This window comes from Pan paniscus, chromosome 10 (assembly GCF_029289425.2).
Source record: "Pan paniscus chromosome 10, NHGRI_mPanPan1-v2.0_pri, whole genome shotgun sequence".
In the NCBI taxonomy this organism is placed as follows: Eukaryota; Metazoa; Chordata; class Mammalia; order Primates; family Hominidae; genus Pan; species Pan paniscus.
The window spans coordinates 18,877,271-18,887,695 of NC_073259.2; positions in this window are offsets into that span (position 1 = coordinate 18,877,271).

The window sequence follows — 10,425 nt, forward strand, 5'->3', positions numbered from 1 at the left end:
TACCCAGCTGCCTCCCCTTAATTTGCTTTTGATGTCATGGACCTCCTGTTGAGTCTTCCTGCCTCAAGTCTTGCTCCTCTTCAAACCATTCTCTGCAATGCAGATAGGATAATCTTTACCAAATGTATATCTAATCATGCCACTCACCTGATAAGCCACATTGCAGGGTTTAGAGAACTTGTATTATGTTCTCAACTCTGCAACAGGGCTCAGTGGGCCTTTAGGATCAGATATAAAGGGCAACAAGGCTTACCTAGCATTTGTTTTCTGGATCTAGTCTTGTTTTTGGCCTCATGCCTTGCCCTTCTTCCTCTTTTTTTTTTTTTTTCTTTTTTTATGTGACAGCCATATTTCTCCTCTTTCAATTCCCAGATGTGCCATGCTCTTTTCCTCTGGGTCTTTGTGAATTATTTTTCTCTATGCAGAACACTTTGTTTTGCACTCTTGCCTTTACCTGGCTAACTTCAGCTCATCCTTCATATATCTGTGTAAATATCATTCTCTCAGCTTGGTTCTATCTGTCCTTTAGACAAGATTAATTATTGCCCTTAATCTCTCTGTACTTCCCTTATCATAACATCAGTCATTCTTATTGTTATCTTTTGTTTAATTATCGGTAAGTTCTATAAAGACAGGGATGACTAGCTTGTATTCCTCAAGCCTATCTGGCAATAAGCAGGTACTCAAATAGATATTGAATGGATAAGTGATTGAATGCATGCATGAATGTGTGAATGAGGATTTAAGAGCCTTCCTCTACTGCTCATTATCCCCCAGTCTCTATATCCAACTGGTAACCAAGTCTGGTTCTAATTTTAATTTTAAAGCATTCTAGTTTTCACCAACTCTCATACGCCTTCCTTCTTCGATCTTACACCTGGACTATGACAACGATCTTGCATTCAGTATGGTGCTTCATTAAATTTCTATAAGGATATCAGAAATAAATATCTATGTCCTTTCTTTTCTAGCCCATGGTATAAACATCAAACTCTTTTGCCTGTTTGATCAGTTCCTATAACCCATCTCTTGTCCTTCTGTCCTCATGACCTAGAAATGCTGAATTACCTGTAGTTCTTCAGAATATACTAGGATGTTTCATACTTTCTAGCTTTCCCTCAATTTTTCTCCATACTTAACACACCCCACTCCATTTTGTGCAGCTGGAGAACTCTTGTTCACTTTTAAAACTCAGTCCAAAGGCACCTCTTCTGTGGAGCCAGTCTGAACCCTTCTTTCTTTGTGCCCCAGCTGAATAAATGGCTGTAACAGCACCAGTATCACTTTTTTTTTTTTTTTTTTGCATGCACTTATTTGTCCTGGCTTTTCTAGTTTTGAGGGTAGAGGCCATATCTGATTCCTGTTTATATCTCCAGCAACTTTTGGCTGAAAAGTGGAATGAATGGAAGTGATCTCTAAAGTTCCTGCCAACTAAAGCATTCCATGCATTAAGAAGCTAGTCCTTGATGAGGCACAGTAGCTTAAACCTATCTGTGAGCACAGCAGCTTACACCTATCTGTGAGCACAGCACTTTGGGAGGCCAAGGCAGGAGGATTACTTAAGGCCAGGAATTTAAGACCAGTCTGGGCAATATAGCAAGACCCCATCTCTACAAAACATTTTTATTTTTTTTAAATTTAGAATATAATTATACCTTATTGATATTTTCTTTTTTTTCCTTTTTTTAAAATTATATTTTAAGTTTTGGGATACATGTGCAGAATGTGCAGGTTTGTTACATAGGTATACACGTGCCATGGTGGTTTGCTGCACCCATCAACCCGTCATCTACATTAGATATTTCTCCTAATGCCATCCCTCCCCTTGCCCCCCACCCCCCGACAGGCTCCAGTGTGTGATGTTCCCCTCCCTGTGCCCGTATGTTCCCATTGTTCAACTCCCATTTATGAGTGAGAACATGCAGTGTCTACAAAATATGTTTTAAAAAATTAGTTGGGCATTGTAGCATACGCCTTATAGTCCTAGCTACTTGGGAGGCTGAGGCAGGAGGATTGCTTGAGCCCAGTAGTTTTAGGTTGCAGTGAGCTATAATCATGTAATCATGCCACTACACTTCAGCCTGGATGACAGAGGGAGACCCTGTCTAAAAAAAAAAGAAAAAAAAAAAAAGAAAAGAAAAAAAAGAAGCTAGTCTAAGATTTTCAGCATGTTGAACCAGCATCATCCAGGGGGATTTTTTCTAGAAAAATACCTGTGAACTCCCTTTTCCCTTTTGAAAGCCTAGGTCCAAGCTCAGCATATATTGTTATTGCTAACCCCACAACCTATTTGATGAGACCTCCCTTCCTGTTGAATTTTTGCTAGAGCTTTATCTGGAAGGTAGATGTAATCTCAAGTCTATTTCTATTTTTGAATAACATATATCTTTTCCTCTTTTCTAATGCCAACCCCCAGGAAGGTGAAGCCAAGTAGTGCAGGGTTTCAGAACAGGCCGAGCAGTGGTTTTTGGTGAAGGAGGAGACTTCCATGTCATTGGGAGTATTAGGCCAACCATGGCAGAGAGGCAGGGTGAGATGTTAGTAGTGGGCTGGAGGTGGATGGCCCAACAAGGGTCATGAGGGCCAGTTCTGGAGAGACTGACCTGGCTGTAGGACTGGCTTTGCAAGCAGTCAAATTATACTATAAGTTCTTGTCCGGCCTGAGATGCTGAGATGGCACTTAAAGAGGTTCAATCCCCAAGAACAAGTTACAGTGGCAGGATCCTCCTTTCCTGCTTATGCAAAACACAGGACTGCAGCTAGAAATCAGGGGCTAAGGTTCAGCCAGCCACCCCTTTCATTTGGAACAAAATATCAAAGTGCCAATCCTGGAACTTTGCCCTGGAGGGCAAACTGGGAATTGGAGCTGGGACTAGGCAAGAGTTGTCTTCCCAGAAGCACAGAGGACATTAGGGGTGCTCAGGCACTCGCTAAGGGAACATTCAGTTAAGGGCTAAAGGCTAAACATGGACTCCAATCACTGGTAGAGATAGGGCCCCAAATATTAACAATATTTGTTTCTCAATGGTCAGGGACAGAGTAGATCAGCCTGAGGCTTACCAGTCTTTAGAATATTTATAATCAATATTTAACTTTTAAGGTTTTGAAATCCTAAATGTCCACAAGCACATAAATAATCAAGGAAAATACATTTAAATTGGGATGCAATCTCTGTTTAGATCCATCAAATCAGAATTGGGTAATTTAAACTTCCTTTAAAATAAAATAATGGATGCTGTGGAGGGCACACTTAGGCCTTCTAACACACTGCTGATTCTACATTGGTACAACCCTTAGGGGAAGTAATTTGCACATTCATATCAAGTTCTTTAAAAAGTTCATTCTTGCAGCTAATATTTGTGGGTGTTTATTCAGCCCTCATTTTTGCCTTTCTCCCTCCTAATACTGGTTAGGTTTTTATCTGGATATCCATCCTTCTCCAAGAGACCATGTGCATTAGGGGCAGTTGACATCCCAACTAACATGGGTGTCTCTGATTGGCTTAGGCAATTAGAACTTTTGAACTTCTGGTCCAAAGTGTTTATTTTGTGGATGGGCACAGACCTGTATTCCAATCAGGGTGAATCTTAAGACTGTGGTTTGGAAGGCAGAGACAGAAATGTACACTCTCCCACTAGATGTGCCTGAGGACATCTATAGCCATGATGGTGGCTGGTGGCCATCCTGATTTGAGTTTGGCTTTTTGCTATTTGCCACTGAAAGCCTGTTCTTCAGCCTTTCACCCAGTTATTTCACTTCTAAGAATATATCCTAATGAAATAATCATAATTTCATCCAAAAATTTAAGTATATCATTATTTATAAGAAAGAAAAATGGGAAACAGCCTATATAAATGTCCTTAAATGGATGAAGATTAAATAAATTATATTGTACTCATAGGAGGAAATTTTATGAAACCATTACAAATCATGTTTCTGAAGAATATTTAATGACTTTGGAAAATGCCCACAGTATAGTGTAAAGTATGAAATGTAAGATGTAAAATTGGATTCACATAATGTGATCCCATTATCTTATTTACATATAGAGAGATTGGAAGGAAATACACCAGAATATTAACAGTTGTTTATGGTTCATTTTTATTACTCTTTTTATAGGTTTTGAACATTTAATATTTATAAATGTGCACATATCATGTTCATAATGACAAAAATTCCATAAACATTGTCGATATTTTTGTAGTTTTGACCCTTTTCCAGAGACCCCAAAGGGTGATGTCATGTTAATTTTTTATTTTGCTGAGGCATATATTCATGACAGGCCCTGGGAGGCTATTGGGAGGGAACATATTTCTAAACTCTGCCACCCTTCACACACAGGCCAGGCATTTTATGGAGCTCAGCCCTGTAAGGAAATTAGAGTTAGGTGGAGCTGGGGCAAAATCTGTCACCTGATATAGATGCAAATACTTCTCACCCAAATAAAAGAATTGGTGCCTTACTTCTAGAAGCCAAGCTGCATCTGAAGTTGTATCCACTCTCTCCAGACTCTCTCTGCCCCTCCCCTCCCCATGCTCAGGTCTAGGACTGTTACTGCATTTTGCAGATGGGAGACTGCAACGCTCTGGGAAGCGACTAACCCTCAGCCATAGGGGGCTTAATCCCCAAGTTAGCTTATTACTCAGAACTATTTTCCCCCAGGCTGGTGTTGAAGGCAACCTCCTCTGTCTAAAAGGCCCTGCCGCGGTTTGATTTTTCTTCCAGCACAATCCCAGCAGGAAAAGTTCTAGTACTTGCAGCTTGGAAACAGCAAGCCCTATTTCTCTATTCTCATTCAAAACAGGTCAAATGAATAGGCAAGATTTCCTTCCTATAAGATTCAGCTCCTTGGGCTTGTGTGTAAAAGGCAAGATCTTTTCCTCCTCCTCCTCCTCTTCTCTCCTCTTTCTCCCCTTTCCCCTTTCCCCCCCACTCCCTCTGCGCTTCCTCACTTCTCCTCCATCTCCCTTTTTCAATATCTTTAATGGCTCATGCAGCTTAAAACTTCACTGGCGGTTTTCAGGGTTTTCAAGAGCATTGGATTGCCAGAATGAGATGTGTGCCTTTCCCATGATCCCCATGACTTAGGCATCTAACTGATCCAGTCCTTTCTCACGGTTGGACTTCTGGCTAGGGCACCACTCCATGCTCTTAGCTGTCATCCCCTCAACAGGGTATGGTGCATTTGGAGCCTCCTTTCTAGTTTTGACTCCTCCCAGAGCCAGCTTTTTCCAGATGAGGCCAACTTCATCTAAAACCTACAGTGGCATTAGGCTGAGGATGCTGTTCAGTTCTGGGCCTTTCCCTTTTGGAAATATAATGTATAAAAATGACACACCTGCTTATTCTCCAGCCTGGCAGTTGTCAGGGCTCCACTGCATGCTTGGAGATGTGCCAAGAGATTATCTCAGCAACTTCATCTCCCTTGATTACTTGAAGTTCTCAGTGTTAGTGGCGATCCTTAATGAGGGGACACAGTTTAGGTAGGATAAGATAATGGGCCATTTATCTTGCAGGTTCAGAGGGATTTCTTTCTGAGATTCGACTCTTCCAGGAGGGAGAGGAGTCCTGGGGAATAAATAGACCCAGGGTACTGGAACAAGGTGCACATAGCCGTGGAATGCCATTGCAGAGGAAGCCGGACAGAGCCGGAGCCAAGGTCCCCGAGAGCCAGGATCAAGGCTTGGTTATCTTGGACTTGGTGGCACTAAGCACAGAACTGCTGCAGGGGAGTTAGCCTGATCTAGCCCCCAGCCTACCCTGACTTTTAGGAGAGGTTGTTGGCAGAGTAAGTGGACAAAGCTGCATGTGTGCATTTCTGAGTCATGTCTTTCAGAATCCACCTTGTAAGTTGAACTCTGCCTGCCTCGTGGATGCTGTTGGCATATCTCTGACTTCGGCAAGTAAATGTCAATTACTTTATCTTTTGGCTCTTGCTGCTTTTTAATCCCTTCCCCCCTGATAAGGCACAACCACATCCATGGCTTTTCTCCTGTGTTGGAGGATCTGGTCTCTTTGTGCCAGAGTGATGTGGATCACAGATTGGGGCTAACAGCACATGGTATTTCACCTCCTTGCCCAGAGTTCCATGGCCACATGTGCCATATGACTGACTCACACTTTCCCCGAATTATGTAACTGCTGCCTGGAGCCTTGTGATAACCCCCCTGGGACCTGCTGACAGTGCTGGGACCATTCCTCCTGTGAATGGCTACACACACCCTTGATGCTTGGGTTCTTCCAATCTCAAAGACTGAATAGAACGTTTAAGGTTCTGAAATCTCCCACTTCCAAGGATTCAACTTGCCAACATTTACTGAGTGCCCATCAGATGCCAGGCTCAGTGCAAGATGTCGTCATTTATTTCAACCGACTCTCAAATTGTTCAGTAGGTATTATCATTATCCTGTTTAATAGATGAGGAAACTGAGTATTGGACCACGTAAAGGACTTTCTGAAAAAATCATCTGGCTAGCAGTGGAGTATAAATTCAAGCTGAGATTGACTTGACTTCAGAACAGTGCATCATGTGTCTTTGTAGGCGTGACTCTGGTCAGTAGCTCCATTTACACCGAACAGTCCCATATTTGAACTTTTCTTCCTACGCAATAAGATTTTATACCTCATCTTCCAGTAGATGGAGTCCCAAGAATGTCTGGATGAGAAAAGCTTTGTGGGGGGAGGGGGGAAGAGGGGGAGGGACACACATCTGATTTCCATCCAGTCTTTCCTTTTCCTCTTGCATCTTGCCTTGTTTTCAAAGGAGAAAAGAGTCAGTGTTGTACAGTGATGCAGAACATTTTCTCTGGATTCAAGTTGATGGATTCGAATCCCAGCTCTGTCACTAACTTTGTGACTTTGGGAAAGATACTTCTTCTAAGTCTCAGTGTTCTCATCTGTAAAATAGGGATAACAATCATCCCTCACTCATAATTTTGTGATAATGAAATACAATAATGTATGTACAGAAGTTATTATTTGGTGCATAATGAATGCATACATTGACCATTTATATTACTAATAAATAGCAGCTGGCATGGGTGTGTAAATTGGTGCAACCACTTTGGAGAGCAACTTGGTGATACCCAGTAAAATTGAAGATGTTCATACCCTGTGGCCCATCAACTCTTCTCCTAGGTATACACATAAGAAACATATACAGAAATGTTTGTATCGGCATCATTTGTAATCACAAGAAGTTGAAAACTATATATTCATTAATAGAAGAGTGAATAGATAATTATATAGTCATACAAGAAAATACTATGCATCAGTGAAAATAAATGAAATAAAGCTGCACAGATGAACATAGATAAATCTCGTGAATATAATTCTGAGGGCAGATAGTGGAAACACAGCTAGGTACTCATTAAATCTTAAAGCTCCAAAATCTCCTTTGACTCCATGTCTCACATCCAGGGCATGCTGATGCAAGGGGTGGGCTGACACGGCTTTGGGCAGCTCCGCCCCTGGACTGTTCAGGGCACAGCACCTGCAGCTGCTTTCATGGGCTGATGTCGAATGCCTGAGGCTTTTCCAGGCACAGGGTGCAAGCTGTTGATGGATCTACCTTTCTGGGGTCTGAAGGATGGTGGCCCTCTTCTCACAGCTCCCCTAGGTAGTAGCCCAGTGGGGACTCTGTGTGGGGGCTCCAACCCCACATTTCCCTTCCATACTGTCCTAGCAGAGGCTCTTCATTAGGGCCCTGCCCCCGCAGCAGACTTCTGCCTGGACATCCAGGCATTTCCACACGCCCTCTGAAATCTAGGCAGATGTTCCTGAAGCTCAACTCTTGTCTTCTGCACACCCACAGGCCCAAAGCCATGTAGAATCTGCCAAGGCTTGGGGCTTGTACCCTCTGAAGCGATGGCCCAAGCTGTATGTTGGCCCCTTTTAGCTACAGCTGAAGCTGGAGCAGCTGGGATGCAGGGCACCAAGTCCCAAAGCTGCACAGAGCAGTGGGGCCCTGGGCCTGGCCCATGAAACCATTTTTCCCACCTAGACCTTTGGGCCTGTGAGGGAGGGTCTGTGGTGAAGGTCTCCGACATGCCTTGGAGACATTTTCCCCATTTTCTTGGCTATTAACAAAGACATAAGCTCCTCATTACTTATGCAAACTTCTGCAGCCAGCTTGAATTCCTCCCCAGAAAATGGGTTTTCTTTTCTACCACATGGTCAGACTGCACATTTTCCAAACTTTTGTGCTCTGCTTCCCTTTTAAACATAAGTTCCCAATTCAAACCATCTTTTTGTGAATGTATTTAACAGCACACTTTCAGAATAAGCCAAGTCACCTCTTAAATGCTCTGCTGCTTAGAAACTTCTTACACAGATACACTAAATCATCTCTCTCAAGTTCAAAGCTCCACAGATCTCTAGGGCAGGGGCAAAATGCTGCCAGTCTCTTTGCTAAAGCATAACTTGAGTGCCCTTTACTCCAGCTCCCTGTAAGTTCCTCATCTCCATCTGGGACCACCTCAGCCAGGACTTCACTGTCCATATCACTATCAGCATTTTGGTCAAAACCATTCAACAAGTCTCTAGGAAGTTTCAAACTTTCCCACATCTTCCTATCTTCTGAGCCCTCCAAACACTTCCAACCTCTGCCTGTTACCCAGTTCCAAAGTCACTTCCACATTTTCAGGTTATTTTTATAGTGGTACCCCACTATCCTGGTACCAATTTCGTGTATTAGTCAATTATCACACTGCTATAGAGATACTCCCTGAGGCTGGGTGATTTATAAAGGAAAGCAGTTTATTTGACTCACAGTTCTGCATGGCTGGGGAGGCCTCAGGAAACTTACAATCATGGTGGAAGGCAAAGGAAAAGCAAGTACCTACTTCAGAAGGTGGCAGTAGAGAGAGAGAGAGATAGGGAGGATGTGCCCTACTTAAAACCATCAGCTCTTGTGAGAACTCCCTCACTATCATAAGAACAACATAAGGGAAACCACCCCCATGATCCAATCACCTCCCACCAAGTCCCTCCCTCAGCACGTGAGGATTACAATTTGAGATGAGATTGGGTGGGGACACAGAGCCAAACCATATGAATGCATGATGATAAATGCCCCATGATGGCAAAGGGAGGCTACCTAGGGACACAGGTTATTAGAATAGTTCCTTTCACAAGCTGAATGGTGGGTACATAGGGAGTAGTAGGCAGATTTCTAAAAGGGTCCTCAAGATTCTCACACCTGGGGTACTCACAGCTTCTCCCAGTTATTCAATCAATACTGGTGGAGCTTCTGCTGTGAAGGGATTTTGCAGATGTAATTAAGGTTCCAAAAGATAGGCCTTAAGATAAGATTATCCTAGATGGGCCTAACACAATCAGCTGAGCCCTTTTAAAAGGGGTGGGACTTTTCCTGGTGAGAGAGATTTGAAGCATGCGAGGGATTCTGTGAAGGAGAGTTTTTGTTTCTTGCTGGAATGAAGGGGTCCATGTGGCAAGGAGCTGAGCGTGGCCTCTGTAAGCTGAGGGTAGTCCCAGTTGACAGCCAGCAAGGAAACAGGGACCTTGGTCCTACAACAGCAAAGAACTGAATTCTGTTAACCCAAACAAGCCTGGAAAAGGACGCTGAGCCACCGATGAGATGAACAGTGAGTAAGTCTGGCCGATACTTGGATTTGTGTGTTTCCCTGAACAGAGAACCCAATCACACTGGGCCTGAACTCCTGACGCACAGAACTGTGAGCTAGTAAACAAGTATTGTTCTAAACTGCTAAGTTTTTGGAACTTTGTCATGTGGTAGTATAGAACTAATGTATGTAGAAACGATGTTATTCTTTGTCTCCCATCCAAGTACTAACCAGGGCTGAACGAGGTCAGACGAGATCAGGCGTGTTCAGGGTGGTATGGCTTTAGACAACAATCTTATTGTTTGTATAATTTTTGTACCTTGGAAGTATTTCCTAATGCTTTTTAAGAGCACTAGAACGGGTTGGAGCTAGGCAGTGTTGCTGAGTTCTGGGCCTGACCCAGGAGCTAAGTAAACAATTAGCTGAAAAATAGCCTGTGTGTTGGTAGGTAGTAAAAAAACAAACAAAAAACAATAAATGTTGAATTGGAGACAGTGTATGTCGGTGTGACACTGCTGAGGCTAATTCAGCAACTAAGTGGGGCTCAACATAAGTGAGCTGGGTATAGATGGTGAGGATAAAAGCCTTTGGTGAGTAGAGTTCTTCAGGTGAGTGGAGTTCTGTGAAGTTTTTTGAAGTTCAGGGGATCTGAAAAAAACTCCTATTGCTGGTCAGAATCTCTTGGTTGCTCTGAAGGACTTTGAGCTCTTAGGTTATCTAATATTTTGGGGTTTAGTGGGGGAGTGGGTAGGTTGGGACGGGAGGTCTCCCTGGCATGGCTGTGCTGGGAGAGGGCATGCTGCTACATTCTGGGGAAACGTGCTCCTCCCTGCATCTGTTG